The 16,396-nt window shown below is 45.1% G+C and overlaps 1 protein-coding gene and 1 pseudogene across 2 annotated transcripts in view; both read right to left on the bottom strand.

Moving 5' to 3' along the window:
• Nucleotides 1-975: 975 nt before the first annotated feature.
• LOC148110138 (uncharacterized) lies at nt 976-6,465 on the bottom strand (annotated as a pseudogene). Its single transcript, XR_015724593.1, has 2 exons — nt 6,075-6,465; nt 976-5,711 (listed from the first exon to the last, which is right to left on the bottom strand). The product of XR_015724593.1 is annotated as an uncharacterized LOC148110138 (transcript).
• The window catches only part of LOC123790410 (uncharacterized), a 404,586-nt gene continuing 394,521 nt past the window's right edge, over nt 6,332-16,396 (bottom strand). The window contains exon 9 of the mRNA XM_087862347.1: nt 6,332-6,469. The gene's annotated coding sequence lies outside the window, so the exon portion shown is untranslated. The remainder of the gene's footprint in view (nt 6,470-16,396) is intronic.

The raw sequence follows: 16,396 nt of genomic DNA, 5'->3' as shown, positions 1-16,396 counted from the left end.
GGTAGTCACTGAAAGTGGTGGTTCAGCGCTGCTTTTTTGCGTGTGTTAGTCTTCATTTAGGATCTGTTTTGAGGGTATTGGGAAATGAATACATTGAGAATGTGGGGCTGGGGGTGCCTGGCTTGCTCAGCTGGTGGAACTTGCAACTCTTGGTCTTGGGGTTATGAGCTCAAGACCCTCATTGGGCATAGAGATTACTTAAAAATAAAATCTTGAAAAAACAAAGAAAAAGAAAAAAGAATGTGGGACTGGAGGGTGACAAGGGGTTCCTTCATTACTGTGTTCTCAGTGTTTGAATTACTGCTTACACTCTCACCTTTGGACAAAAAGCCCTGGAAAAATCTCTCGCTTTACAAGAACCGCATTTTCTTCGTAACAGTTGTTCAGGGGACACCAATGTTCCATTAAAGAAACATTGTTTTCTTTATGAGACTGTGACTATGTCATTGTTTCCTTGGCTCTCTGCGGGTGACGAGCCCCAGGGTGTCATTATTCAGCTTCGTGGACTTCGATACCAAACAAGCTTGATCACAGTGGGCTGGCGAAGGGAAGCAAGAGTCTGTTAGTAGCCAACTCATTGATGGTGTTTCTGGGTGACCTAGAGCAGACTGGCTTCAAATTGGGGACACTGTTGCTTACTCTAGAGCTCTCCTTCATCCTAGGGAAGTACTTGACCCAAAGGGCAGCAAGCAATAGATGAAAGTATGCAAAGCCTTCCCCAGTCAGTTTAGCCAACTGAGTACCTCACGCCTCCAAGCCACCTTTAAAAAATTTCCCAGGAGGGGCGCTCTGGGAGGTTCAGTTGGCTAAGCGACCAACTCTTGACTTTGGCTCAGGTCATGATCTCAGGTTCAAGAGATCCAGCCTTGCATCAGGCTCCACGCCCAGCACGACATCTGCTCCAGATTCTCTCCCTCCCTCTTCCTCTGCCCTTCCCCTTGCGCGCTCTCTCTCAATAAAATCTTAAAAAAAAAAAAAAAAAAAAAAAAGACTTCCTAGAAAAGCCAAAGCAAAATAGTCCCTTCTCATTGTGTATGACTACCCCCTTTCCATTTGTATAAAATTGTATGTACTTGGTTTCTGGATTGTCCCTATCAGCGAAGCGCTGATCCTCCTGCTGATGTTTTGCCTACAAGGACGCCACTTTCCTGTTCTGGAAATTTTCTGGAAGCTTGCAGCAAAGGGAAATAAAAGCCAGGCTCGTTGGCTAGTTTGCGAGGCAGAGATACCCGAACTCCTGACAACTCCCCGTTCTGTTTCTCGGCTCCAGGGCCCAGGGCTGGCTTCTTGCCTCTGACGCAACCTAGGATGGACAGAGATCCCCACGTTGACCGTGTTCACAAGAAAACCACAGGCCCCACACGGCATCAGGTTCAGACCCCGAGTCAGTACACGGAGACTTAATACCTAACCAAACTGCGGGTTCAACCCCAGGAATGTGCCCTTTAGCCTGTCAACATGGGGGTTTCCTGGTCAGCGCTAGGAAATTTATTAATAGACCCCTCCGTTCCTCTTAGGAGGGCAACCTCGCCTCAAACAATGGATTCTTTGCTCATTTCCTTTTCCCCCCTCCCTCTCTACCTCTGAAAACCTTTCCTTTTCTGCAGCCCTTTGGAGCTCCCCTCCACTCGGTAGCTGGGATGCTGCCCGAGTCATGAATTGATTAATCAAGCCAATTAGATCTTCAAAATTGACCCAGCTGAATTTTTGTTACTTAACAGAGTAAAGACAGCACAGGATAAGACATCAACGACGTCTACTCCTTCAATTCGGCCGATATTTCCATCTATGTTCTTCTGACAGCTCCTCTACCAGCAACAGACACCCGATTACTCTAATCATTAACTGAAGCGTTTCTCTGAATCCCAGCTTTTAAACTCTGTTCGGAATTTTTTTTTTTTAAAGGACAAGACCTCTGCCTTGTTGATTATTTCCACACCCCCTCAAAAACAGCTGATGCTTATTGACAGATGGTTGAATTAAATTGCCTTCAATTTATTAACGGACAAGTACATACAAATAGCTGGAATAGGACAGCCAGTGAACATGATGACATCAGCCTTTGAAAGGCCCTTTAAAAAAAGAATCTATGCAACTCAATGGTCAACGTCCTAACCCAGCTTTGGAAAATGGCTCCACCATCCCCATGAGGAAAAAAAAGAGAGAGAGAGAGAGAGAGAGAGAGAGAGAGAGAGAGAGACGGGTGAAATTCAGATCCATCCAGATTCGGTGAGAAAGGAAGGGCTGCTTTGCTTTCTTGTCCTTGTGCGGCCTCCTTTCATCATTAGTAATTCTGTCCCTTTCTTATCTGATCGTGCAGGGACACATCATCTCACCAGCCAATGAATACACTGTGGAAAAACTCCCCCAATGCAAATGAACAGGAAAAACGTGCTGATACTGAAATTAAAGGAGCTCTCCCCCCCCCCCCTACTGCCTGTGGATGGAGAAGTTATGGACATTCTGAATTAATTCCACCTCTACTTATTCAAACTTTGTCAAGATAAACCTTTTATCTCATTGTTCTAACGCTACAGAGAGGAGATCATTTACATGACAGTAATTACGTTGCTATATTTAGTACCATGCTCTTGGCCCATTTCTGGTAACTTCCCTTTATATAAAACATTGAATGGGCTTTTCAAAACTGGGAAGGTATGTGTATGATACTATTTAAAACATGACAGCTAGAAAGCAGAGCAATTTGGGTAGATTTTGTACACCTCATAGCTTTTGGGGAAGATCAAAAGAAGAATAATAGCTCTAAAGTTCCTTTTTAAACAATGTGTACTATTAGAAGGAAGCTTCTGTAAGTTTCATTGGCTTTCTCTCCTTCCCACAAGCAAACGATTATTTTCATTTTTTATACGTTGTGTCGAGCTACCAGAGCTTTTTTCTTTTCTTTTTTTTTAATCTGACATTGATTTATTTTCCTTCATCCCTTAGGTTAAAACGATGAAGAAAAAGAAACTATTCCTTTGGTCCAAACAATTTATTTGAAACTTTGACTTCAGAGAGGCCCAGGTAGCATTCTTTCAGTTGTTTTGAGGTGTTGGCTGGCTTCACCCTTTCTGACTTGTCCAAACACAGCGACTGCACTGCCCACAGGGAGTTGGCCGGCCAGCTGCACTATATCCTTTACAGAAACCACGGGGCCTTCGCCATAGCTCCTGAAGGATTTGGTCAAGATAACAGTGCCTCACCTTCTGACTTGACCTGTTCGAGTTGTGAGGGTTACGGGTTTCCTCAAATTTTACTTCAAGAATGGCTCCCGATTGTTCCTTTGGAAGCGTTTAAAGCTTTACTGAACACAAGGGCTAGAATGCCCTGACCCTCCGCCATCTTTCCTCCACCCGAGTTACCAGGCAGTAGGGGCTCTCCCCCTCCTTCTAGAACTCCCACTAAGTTCTCCATGTTTCATTTTTTCTTTCCTTCTCCCAGTTCACTTTAGTTGCTGAGCTTAGCCTGAAGTGGCAACCTCACCAATTTCCCTTTCAGTACTCTATCTTCTTTATGTTATTGTGTTCTTAAAAATATATTAAAGTGGAAAACTTCATCGAGGCCTCCAATGGACGATTTTTCTTAACTTTCAATTTTTGGTGTTGGGAGAGAAGTGTGGGAGAGAGAGGAAAAAACCCGAAGTGTAAAATGGCAGGGGGAGCACGTATGGGAGCATTTCATGCATTTTATTTATTTATTTTTTAAAGATTTTATTTATTTATTTGAGAGAAAGAGAGAGCAAGCATGAGTGGGGTGAGGGACAGAGGGAGCAGCAGGCTCTCCGCTGAGCAGGGAGCCCGATGTGGGACTTGATCCCCCGCCCCGGGGATCATGACCTGAGCTGAGGGCAGACACTTAACCCACTGAGCCAGCCAGGCGCCCCGCATTTCATGTATTTTTAATGGAATTAGAATACACGCCCTCTGATACGTTTTTCAAACACACGATCATGTCACATTGCCAGTGGAGGTGGAAAACCTGCAAAGCAGCAGAGCTTTCGAAATAAAGCTTCTTTCTACTCCTACTCACTATGGGCATGCGTTTGAAGTGGTGGTGTTCTGAACAGCGTCGCCCTATAGCTCTTTCGGGAGGCATCCCTGGCTCACGTCTGCACCTGCTGATGCCTCTTATTCCCTATTTCCATTCTTCTACTAGTCTCCCCCCTTTTCATTCATTTGTTTAATTTATTCAATTTTTTACTTTCCTGTGCCTTCAGCGTGCACACTGGTCCTTAGCCCTTGGTGAACTAAACTCTGAACAGTGTCATGACTCTTAAACCACATCAAGAAAAGTCACAAAAGGCTCCTCAAAGGATCAGAAAGAAACACGGCACCTATAAACCCTGCCCACAGCTGAATTCCTCTAATCATCACTGCAACCTCAAAACACAGCCGGAGAGGCCCTCTAATTGTTCGGAGCCTTTATTAGACTCCCCAGGGCAGGCTGGAGGTGGGGACTCTGGGTTTGAAAGATTCTCAGGTGATTCCTGTTCACACCGAGGTCCCCACGGAGATCCCCCCCCCCACTCACGGGAGCATCAGAAATCACAATAAAATGCCACACTCCACGTGACTAAGGCCACTAGAAAAAAGTCTGCTTCGATGGGCAGCTATAGGTTGTCTGCACACAGCACACCGTTCCTGTTACCTGATTCCAGCCTCTCGGGGTCTTGGAGCTCTTTCACAACTTCCCACGTTTTAGGTAACTGACAGGCACATGCTTCCTGTCTGGGAGAGGTTCAATGAATCTCCCTCCACTCCCCTCGGAGAAAAACCCAGTTTTGCCCCATTTGCATACTTATTTCAGTATTCCTCATCTGTAAACGTGTCTCTTCAGATTCTCTTCAACTGGGTAAAACATCTGCTGGGTCCCTCTTTGATTAATGAATAGAATCAAATCTGTAACCATGTATTCGTTTTCATATATCTGTGGTGGGTCATGATTTTACCCTTCTTTGAAAAGGTTTTAAAACCATTCTCTGGGCACCTGCCTGGCTCAGTTGGTGAAGCGGCCGATCCCTGGTCTCGGCTCCGGTCTTGATCTCAGGGTCGTGAGTTCAAGCCCTCCACTGGGCTCCATGCTGTGCATGGAACCTACTTAAAAAAATAAAAACAAAAGCAGCCCATTCTCCCCAGCGTTTACTCCTCCTTCTCTGCTTACCTCTGAGGCTTCTTCCTATTTATGGGAAAGGTGGTTTGGATTTCTGAATTCAGCGTTTGATGGGCATATGTGTTTTCACGGGCATGATGGGCCTCAATATTTAGAGTTGGGGTGACCCTGAAAACCTGGGATGTATGGCTGCTTGACACTATTTCCCATAGAAGGACACAGCTGGAGAAAGTCTTGGTGTCATCCAGTCCCCTCCATGACAGGAACTGAGCCCACCTAAGCCCGGAACAGTGGAGACTCTTTTTTTCAAGATTGCACAGATTTCACGTAGTAACAGAATGGAATTTGAACCCCAGTGTGGCTAATTCCAGATACTACTACAGTAAATCTACTCTTCCTAAAGTGGGAATGAAAACCCAAGCCTGGACGTTACCGTAAGAGTTCAGTGACGGTCGGCACTCAGACGCGCCACTCCACGGCGCCGCACCCTCCACGAGTGAAACCCAACGACAAAGCAGATGGTGCTACTGCCGTGTCTGATGGGTCGACCGGTCCCGTTCGTTCACACCGACCCTCGTCGTGCCGCTTACTTTCCAGCAGGGCTTAGGGACATAATAAACACTCAATAAAATTCCGCCCCATAGAACTGACTCTAGTAGAGCTAAGAGATACGTGAAGGTCCCCGATTTGGAACAAAGGCTCCTTTAGCTGTCGAACTCGACGAAGACACCCGGTTGTGTTCACCGTGAGGCGCGCTCTAATCCATCCGCGAACCGTAAATTCTAGAATAATCCCACCAGCTCCGTCGTGAATAATTCATAATCTCGAACGATAGTGGCAACGCAATATCCCGACCTACTTTTTTCTAGAATATCGCGTTCCGCTCCTATTTATACAGGGGTATCATCATCAAGCCCGGTGAGGGGGCGACAGCCTATTTTAGGAAACGGGGGGGCTGCACTTACATTGGTGACCGCTTCCTTCCTCGGCGAAACTTCCCAGGTGGCTCTTGAGCTGCGGAGGACGCGGGGCAAGGCGGGCCAAGGCGCTCTAAAGCGGAGATGCCCCAGAGCTCTTTAGATGGCGAGCTCACGATCTCTTTCTGCACTCCGTTTCCACCCCCCAGCCCCCAGCTGTTTCCTTTGCTGCCTGAGCTGTTTGGCCATGTCTGAACCACGGCTGATGAAGCCTTTTCTGGCAGGTTGCCCGGGGAGCCGCTCTCCTGTAGATTCCGCCTCTCTCCAGGAGTTGCCTGCCTTCGGTATAATGGGCCGCATTGAAAGCTGCAAGGCGTTTGGTCGACAAGGTCAGAGTGCCTTTCATTCCTGCAATAATCAACCAGTGTAGCTCTTCCTCAGACCTGGGGAGAGAGAAGATAGAGGTCAAAAGAGCAATTACATTTCACATTGACTCCAGAAAAGGCTTGGATCACAAGACTGAGAAGAAAAACGGATTCTAGCCTCATTCTTCTCCCTTCCCTTTCTGGTCATCTTTGTTATTAACACTGGCCCAAAACCATAACAAGTTTTAGCTTGATGACGTGAAAAAAGCATTTTCCGCCTGCAGATGAGATCTTTCTTCTGAGACATTTAGCACTGTCAGCATATTGCAAAAGAATGCAAATGAGCCGCAGGATCTATAACCGGAGACAGTAAGCAAAGGCCATTAATTATGTTTTTAAAAAATGTTAACCCTAGCAGACTGTATAACAAGCAATTGTGCTAATTTCAATCTGTAATCAGTCCCGCCATTAGCATAACTTTATTTATTTAGCATTAAGGCAACAATTTAGAGAATATAATTTAGTTGGAAATGTCAGTAATTTTGCAGTGGCAGATTGTTGTGACAAAGCTACCTCTGTTTGACCTTACAGCTGCCAGGACTAATTACGTTAATTGCATTAATTGCACTGACCATTCCGGTGCTTAGTGTAGCGGCTGTTACTCTAACCACTGAGCCAATCCACCTGGCTGAATTCTCAGTAAAATTTAGGGCTCTTTCCTTCTAAATCTCCTGTGATTTCTTTTCTGCATTTCGAGAACCCAGATAATCCACAGATGATTCGTGCTGGCACGGAGATCAAGAATTTTGAGGAAAACCCTTGAAAAAAAAAAATCTGTACTTCCTAACTGATCCTTAATCGCTCATTGAGGACTTGATTGTAGAATAACACTATCCAGTTTCCTAATGAGCGAGCCGTGTTTAGAAAATGCTTGTGGCATGGGGCGCCTGGGTGGCACAGCGGTTCAGCGTCTGCCTTCGGCTCAGGGTGTGATCCTGGCGTTATGGGATCGAGCCCCACATCAGGCTCCTCTGCTATGAGCCTGCTTCTTCCTCTCCCACTCCCCTGCTTGTGTTCCCTCTCTCGCTGGCTGTCTGTATCTCTGTCGAATAAATAAATAAAATCTTAAAAAAAAAAAAAAAGAAAGAAAATGCTTGTGGCAGTCTGATAGTAAGCTCACAAATCTTCGTTTCCCATTTTGGAATGAAGGCCCTTTTAAGAGTCTGTGGTCTTTGTTTTCACCCTGTGGAGTGAATACATAGTTTCCCCTGGGATTTGACTCAACACAAATTGAAATAACACAGCTAGGTCCTAGTTTAAGATCTGAGGTCTTCTGAATCTGAAAAATAGAGATTTTTTCCCTGATGAGGAAAGCTCCACAGCACATTTAATAATTTGCTACCAGAAACACATCTATTGGTTGAAATGAAGAACTCTTGAAATACCCATTCTTACGCATGAAACCACGGACTCAGGAAGTCAGAAGGCCTACGTGTCATCTGATTCATACACCCAACAGAGGCCCCTCCTCGTTTCTTCTAATGATCATCTAATCTCTGGTTAAACACTTCAGGCTTTTTTTTTTTTTTCCAGATAACTCTGATTACTTTACTCAACAGCTTGGATTGCTAAAACATTCTATATATAATGATACAAACTTATCAGTCCTGTTACAACTTTTATTCACTAGGAAATAATATGTAGTGAATGACTGCTATGTTCCAGGCACTGTTTTAGACCCTTGACATCCACTGATTCCCTTCACGCTCCCAACAGTGCTTTTCAATATGTATTATGATTGTTGTTGCACTTGTTCAACACATGAGGTAATGTAATTCATGGCAGAGCCTGGATTCAAATCCAGGTATTCGGGTCTGGCGCCCCCAACCTTGATCTGGATGCAAGACTGCCTCAGAATTAGGTCACATTCTACCTCCAGAGAAGAAGGGTCCACAGAATTGACAACGCAGCTCTCCTGCTCGGCCGGTGCCCCTGGCTATCTGTCTCTGGTTCCTCACGTGGAATAGCTTCCGTCTGGCAACATTTCTCCTGAAAGTGAGGCACCGGGATCCCAATAAAGACAGCACTCACAGTGTGCGCAGTACGTGAGGCTACGTTTGACTTATCTGCAAGCTGTTAGCGCATATATCGTGTCCTCGGAGAAGTTTCCTTGATCCCTGGTCTAGCTTGGGAAGCCTTATGATAAGCTTTGGTGGGACTACAAGGCTTTCTTTATTAGCATGAACTCCCTGCAATTCAACAATTAAGTAACCCGATACCCTGCCTTTTACAGGAGAAGTGGTGGTGACAATTTCAACAGTTTTACCATTCATTAGACAATCCCACACAAAGTGTGAAGAAATTCACACAACTCCTGGTTCCTTCAGGTTTGCACTGTATATTCTAGTTACCTGGTATCCTTAGGGAGAGCTATGGCTCTATTAGTTTTCTTTCCCCCAGTTCATCCATGGCTCCTTATGGCACGTGGAACCGTCACTGTGGCCTCTCTGATAGGTAATAAATCCTTTGGACCTAGACTTTAATCCCTTCCTCATTGGCTCCTTCATATCTAGCTATTTTCCTGAACATCACCTGTGACTCTCGCCAACCCCGCTTCTCACTGGGTCTTACACATACCGCAGCCTTCTGTCTCCACGACCAGGCTCATGTGGTTGCCCTCGGCTCACATTCTCCACGCTCTGTCTGCTTTCTGCTTCCATCAAAGATCTGTGAAATCCTGTCCTTTTCGACACTCACCTCAACAGCACCTCCAAATCTTTTCTAGAGCCTTTGCAACAGGCTGTTCTGTCAATTCTATCTTCCCAGCCTCTCCCCCGACCTCTGTTCTTTGCCCCTTGCACCTCCCCTTTGTCACCTAGTGCCTGGACTGCTGCAGTAGTAGTCCAGCTCCTGGCTCGCCCACCTCTATGGTCCTGCGCACACTGCTGCATTCCATTATGGAAAGTCATTCGGGGCTCGCTGCCCGTATTTACCCATCTGTCCTCATTCCTCAGGCACATGTGCCAGGCATCTTTACGTTTGCCGTCTGTGGTCATTCTTCTGGTAGAGAAGACAGAGCAGAGTAAGAGCTGAATAACTCTATTTGCTCTTTGTCTTGTTGATGTTACATCAGAAACGCAACAATGTGACTAACAGTTCCTTGTTCTTGCTTCTTACACACTGGTCATTTTTTTTTTTGGTCATCCTTTTATTTCCCAGCAAAATTGAGCTTATTTTTTACTTTATTCTTTATGATTCCATTCTTCTAGGTGTGTGCTGTTGCATTGCTTTTGTTCTTGGCTACAAGTTCTTTGATCTTTCAAGCAGGCTTTCTAAAATCGGAGCTCAAAGGAGAGTTCTCTAAGCAACCATATTGATTTCTTTAGTTTCTCTCCCATATTCGGCTAATTTTTATTATACAGATAGAATTTCATTTTCTGTTCTTTCTGGACCTTTCTATACTTTTTGAAAACCCTCTGGCCACGAGACCAAACCTATACATATTTTTAAACTTCTTGAAATCTGCTTTTCCATGGTCTACGATGCATGTCGGATACTGATTGGTATTCCTGTTTTTCGTTCATTTGAATTCTAAGAAGATCTCCTTTCTTCCCAAGTTTTTCAGCACATGGCTCTTTTTTATTTGTTCCTATTTTTTATTTTATTTTTTATTTTTTTAAGTAGTTTCCACACCCAGCATGGAGTCCAACGCAGGGCTTGAACTCTCGACCATGAGATCAAGACCCGAGCTGAGGTCAAGAGTTGGACACTTAACCGACGGAGCCACCCAGGTGCTCCACCACTTTTTTGTTCTAAACCTGTCCTTTCTTGCAGATCAGAATCAAGTTTAGAGTCACTGTGTCTCCCACGTCGGAGCTGACAATCTAGGTCTCTTTATCTGCTGGGTTGAGCACCTCTATTCCTGGAGGAGGGAGGGGCTCCACACTCCAAACTGCCTAATACGATGGATGGTCCTACCACGCTTTGGCTCTGTGCACTGGCACTACTAAGAATGCCAGCGAAGTAGGAGTGGTGGTAGCCTTGGGAGAGGTACCCAGCCTCCTTTACTGGAGGGAAGGCTACCAGGTCAAGTGCTTGCCAAAGTCATTGGCTGCCATCGCCCTTTGCCTAGAGGGGTTCCTCTGCAGGTGCACAGCAGAGGCGGTAATGTGGAAGAGGTAAGGGAACTAAGGTGGGAGAAATGGAAAATGGAGAAGCACGGAGGGGGTGAGGGGGAGTAAACTCCACTGAGATGCTCTTATGCGTCAGGCACTGTGGGAGGCCCTTCAACACGCCGACCCCTGATTCCTCTCCAGGCCGTGTTAACACGTGGCAACTGTGCATTAGCTAAGTTAATTGACTTCTCTAAGTCACAGAGCCAGGGAATGCAGAAGCCGGGAATGACGCCGAACGTTGACGATGAGAGGGTAATGAAACAAAACCAAACCAGAAATTTACACTTCATTGCAACGTGGGCATGTCGGTTATACACATTGCAAGAATAATGACCTTACAAGGACATACATACAAATCAATGGCTAGCACAACCAACTTCGAGAGAATACCTATGCCGTTGCACATTACTAAGAATTTTCACGTATGCCAGCAGAATTTTATCAAATCTTCTTTCTCGAAACGTGTAACCGTCATTTCAATATTTTTGCCAGGCAGGGTTTTCTCTTTGCTTGGTTCTGTTTTGTTTTAGTTTAAAATTCTCTTGGTGACATTTCTTCATGAAATGAAGAGAAAACGAAGCAACACCAAAGTGATAGTCACAAAATTTGTGACCCTAAAAGGAGCTAGTCATCTTGGTACATTAGTGTCAGCTGAACATATAAATGTTCTTTGAAAAGTCTGCTTCTAGATGTTAATGGAAGTATTGATTTTCACTTTTTTTTTCTTGATAACATCTATTTACCATGCTCCCTCCTCATCTCCATGCTGAGCTCTGCTCTCTTGAGTGTCAGCGTCAGAGGCGAGTGCCAAAATCAAGGTGACTAAGCGGGTGTCAAGCCAGTTGCAGAGACAGAGAGAAGACTTAACTAATGGCATTGGTCTTCTAAGTCAATGGACCCTGTCTCTCCTAATTTCATTATCAATTCAACACAGGAACCTGACAGAGTCAGTATGTTAAGTCAAATTCAAAGGCTCAAAAACGAAAAGAGAAAAAAAAAATCCAATTTCAGAGTCGGGTAAAAACATCATAATTCAGAGAAAATCTTTATTATTGATTTATAGCTGCACACTCTTGTCCAAAGGTTTCCTCTTTAAATTAAGAATGCTAATGATTTCCCATCCTGAAATTAATCCAAAAGTTGCACACGTTTGAAAAAGGCACTAATTGTTGTATTTCAACCAGGAAGCGCCATTGCCTAGCGACTGTGGTGGATGACGCGCCCGGGCCGTCTTGAGAATCACCCGCTTCCTTGGGAGGCTCTCTGGTGTGTGCCAAGAGGCCACAAATTTGAGATGGAATATCCTGTTTGTTGAGGCTCCTATATATCCAACCCAATTGCTCTCTGATAAACAGATCTGCTTGGGACACAAGTTCCTGCCTAAGCAGTTTGGAGACTTAATTGTTCTGGTGGAAGAGGAGACGCCGTCCTCGTGTGCAGATAAGTCAGGCAGTCTGGGGTCTGTGCAAGGCAGCACACGGGTTCCAGAGGAAGCCCAAGCCAGCCAGGACAGCTCCAGTGACTTCACACAGATTTGAAACCAGGAAAAAGGAAGCCGTTATTTGTGGGGAACAGGAAAGAGATATTAAGAGGAAACTGACACAGATAGATAGTCATGTTGCTACTGAATATTTTTATTTACCCGGTGCAATGGCATGTATCTTTGTAAGCCATGTTAAATTACTTTAAAAAGAACGTGGGGTGACATTACTTTATTAGGAAAAAACCACAGAGATTCAGGAACTTTCTGAATGTTCCTTAAAAGAAAAAAAGAAAGAGTGGCTTATATTCCTAGTTAATCACCCACCTGTTTTTGGTAAATCGATTATATCAAAATATTGGTTGGAGTCCTTTGCAGCTACCTCAGAATTTGCCTTTAAGGTAAGTTTACAATTTTGATTGGTGCATACGTTAAAGAGATTCTTATTTATTTACTTATTTTTGAGAGAGACAGAGAGAGAGAGAGAGTGAGCACACATGTGAAAGGGGGCGGGGGGGCAGAGGAAGCAGGAGAGAGAGAATCTCAAGCACAGTCCATGCTGAGCACAGAGCCCAACATGGGGCTCAGTCTAACGACCATGAGATCATGACTTGAGTTGAAATCAAGAGTCGGGCACTTAACCGATGGAGCCACCCAGGCGCCCCCAATTAAAGAGAATTAAATGTTAAAACGCGTGCTTCCACAAGCTTCTGTTCATGTACCTATTAAGGCATCTTTCTGTCTATATTGTAATTAGTCATTCATATGTTGTCTTTCCCACCAGACTGAATTCCTGGCGGGATCACAATGCCCTCAGTATCCTGCAAGCGTCCCTAAAAGAGAAGACACACAGTAGATCCTATCTGGGATTGATATTAAATAATACAATATAACTAATTTGCAGGATAGTTACAAGGATTAAATAGAGGAACATAAAAATCCAACAGAAATCTGAATCACAGTCGAAACTCAACACGCTAGTTCCCTAGTAGTGCAGAATACTGAATACCAGCTTTCATTTAAGAAAAAATATGTATTTTGCAGAACCTGATTTGTTCTTAAGAATAATTGTATTTGGGGACTCCTGGGTGGCTCAGTTGGTTGTGCATCTGCCTTCCGCTCAGGTCATGGTCCGGGGGTTCTGGGATCGAGCCCCGCCTCGGGCTCCTGGCTCAGTGGGGAGCCTGCTTCTCTCTCTCCCTTTGCCTGCCGCTCCCCCTGCTTGTGCTCTCTCTCTCTCTGACAAATAAATAAATAAAATCTTGGAAAGAAAAGAATAATCGTATTTGGCGTATTTAGATATTCAAGGCCTAGGTGGATGGGTAAGAACAGAAAAAAATGAGAAACAGAAAAAAATGAGAAACAGAAAATTTGGCTTCCTTCCTATCGACCACTCAGGGAGAAAGTAGCCTGAGGAAAATGTTGGTCTCCTTTCTTCTACCTTCTCTTATCAGTTCCTGGAACTAATCTGGATCTTCTGTCCATCGTGGGTGAACACCCAGGCCCTAGGCGCAGGCTAGCTTTAAGGGAGCTGTGGAAATTCAGCACCGATGGCTCCAACCAACGTTTCCCCAGACTGAGTCACTCACTCGCCTGCACACATTTCACCGTCGATGGTCTGCCTAGAGATTTGTCAGGCAATTTACATGCAGGTTAAAAAGTATCCTGCATACAGCCCCGGTGAAAGAGAGGATTGCTTTTTCCACTAGTGGTCTGGCCTATTCTTGTGAAAATGACCATTTGGCGATGCTGAATTTCCTCTGTGGGTGATTTCCATCAGACCGTAACTAGCCACAAAAGAGGAACAAAGTATGTCCCTTTCCAAAAACAGTGTCTACTATCTTAATGACTTCTAAATACATCTCTCTCCACCAAACTTCTGATCTCTTTCAATCACTAGTGAGAAGGGCTTTAAAATACCCAGTAGGGGATCCTGCTTTCTCGGGTTGTCACTCGAAGAGGAGCAGTGCCTCCGATCAACTTAGAAGAGACTCTGGAAAGAACACCTACAATGAGATCGTCCTGCTCTGGTCTCTGTGTGTCACTGGGACACACACGTCCGTGGGTGGTGGGAACAGCACAGAGCTGACTCTCCCTACAAGCGGCTCTTCTGCCTACTCTTGCAAAAGTAGGCTGGACAGGCTTCCATGGAACGTCCCATTTCCGTGCCTGCCAACAAAGCCCTCTGCTCATCTACATTTTTTCATTTCAAGAAATGGGCTGTATTTGACATTTTGTGGTCTACACAGAAACCAGAAGAGAAACGAGTCCAAGAATTTGAGTCAGGCCTGAGCACTGACTTAACAAAGCAATACGCTCCCCTGTGACTTCTGGTGGGGGGCGGGGGGGAGGAAGGTTCTAAATACTTTTGGCCTCTAGAGTATCCAATGCAAAGCTTGCTATTTGACCATATAGATGAATAGTTATCAGCTCTGAATACACTTTAGAAACACAGGAGACATTAAAAAAAAAAAAGGTAAGAGAAGGATAGGGAGAGGAAGAGAATAATGCACACCCCCCCCCCCGGAAAAAAAAAAAAACAAAACAAAACTGAAGCCAAGTAGAACAACAGACAGTGAAACAATGGTCTCTCCCATCCCGGCCTTCAGTTTCCCAGGCTCCAATTCCCTCCCATCTGGGATCAAAAAACATGCAGACGTCCAGTCCTCATCTCATACCTGCTGAATCTGTATCTCTGGCACGTGATCCCAAGGGATCCTACTGCGCGGTCAGGTTAAGAACCCCTGACCTGGGCGAGGGGAACCAACTCCCAGGACCCCAGACTGCATGATGCAGGGGCTCAAGGATGGAACATAGAGGACGTAGAAGAACTGGAAGTCCCTTACTGTTTGCACTTGTGAGGGGGAGGGGGGTTTGTACTATGTGTTTAAGAGACAGTGTAATATAGTTGAAACAATACAACCAGAAAGCAAACGTACAGCCTGAGACTTAAGAAAAGTGTCCAGATCTCACTTTTCCAGTAATTCATGTGACATTGTGATCCTCTCCCCCAGCCCCAACTCCAGTAGGAAAAACCGATACTCAGAAATTTGTAGGGGCGCCTGGGTGGCACAGCGGTTAAGCGTCTGCCTTCGGCTCAGGGCGTGATCCCGGCGTTATGGGATCGAGCCCCACATCAGGCTCCTCCGCTATGAGCCTGCTTCTTCCTCTCCCACTCCCCCTGCTTGTGTTCCCTCTCTCGCTGGCTGTCTCTATCTCTGTCAAATAAATAAATAAAATCTTTAAAAAAAAAAAAAAAGAAATTTGTAAATTTTACTACACGACCGTCTGCAGAATAGAATTCTTCCCGATAAAGTCCAGGTGAGTCAAGTATCTGAGCCGCCTGACACAGCCCAAATTCTTCAAGGGAAGTTGACCCCCCACATAGCCCAGGGGAGGAGGGATAAGTCCTTCTCGCTTCAGAAATCAGTAGGTGACCCCAATCCGGTTAATAGAAAGTGAAGACAGATTTTCAGGAGGTGTGTGAATGGGGAGAAGCCTGGTTCCCTCTCGCACTAAATGGGGCCAAGCACACAGCCACGGCTGGGCTGGGACTGCTGCTGTGGCCGCCCTGTGAATATATATGGCTCGTTCTCGTTCACAGTAAGGGGATGCTTTACCCACCGACAAGGACAGAGGGAGCTTACGTTCAGAGGGTCCCCAACTTCAGAAATCTAGGGGTGCCTGTGAGAGATATTACCAATGTCCCCTCTACCTTTTACTAAGAAAAGGACCATCTGGATCTTAATGTTAAGTGAACAAGAAAAATAATTTTTTTAAAGATTTATTTATTTGAGAGAGAGAGAGAGAGACAGAGATCATGAGTGGGGGAGGGGTGTAGAAGGAGAAGGAGACTCCCTGCTGAGCAGGGAGCTGGATGCGGAGCTCCATCGCAGGACTCAGATGCTTAACCGACTGAGCCACCCAGATGCCCAAGAAAAAGATTGTTTTATATGGAATGTGAAAGTTCTTTCTTCTTTATCTTGGGAAAGTGATTTTATTGGAACTCAAGTCAGGGAAGAAGGGGAAAGAAGGAAGGATTTTTTTTTTTTTTTAACTAATCTTAGGTCCCAGGGTGCTTTCATATTTAACTTCAGTCCCATCTTACGACAAGCCTGCAAGGTAGGGTATTTTTATCTCCAGTTTACATTTGGGTCAAGTGAGGCTTAGAGAAGTAATTTTCAGGGCGACTTAAAGTGTGTGTCAAAGCCAGATTCACAACAAGGGCTATATGACTCCAAAGCCATATATTTCCTATACCTTAAATATGTTTATCCCTTTATCTATCCCCCTGGAAATGTTTTGGGACTTTTGCAATCCCCTCAGACAGTCTCTTTGCTGAGCAAGTAG

The sequence above is a fragment of the Ursus americanus genome, chromosome 5 (genome assembly GCF_024610735.1).
Source record: "Ursus americanus isolate L20-20 chromosome 5, mUrsAme1.1.p, whole genome shotgun sequence".
Lineage (NCBI taxonomy): Eukaryota > Metazoa > Chordata > Mammalia > Carnivora > Ursidae > Ursus > Ursus americanus.
This window is presented reverse-complemented; position numbering and strand designations above follow the sequence as displayed.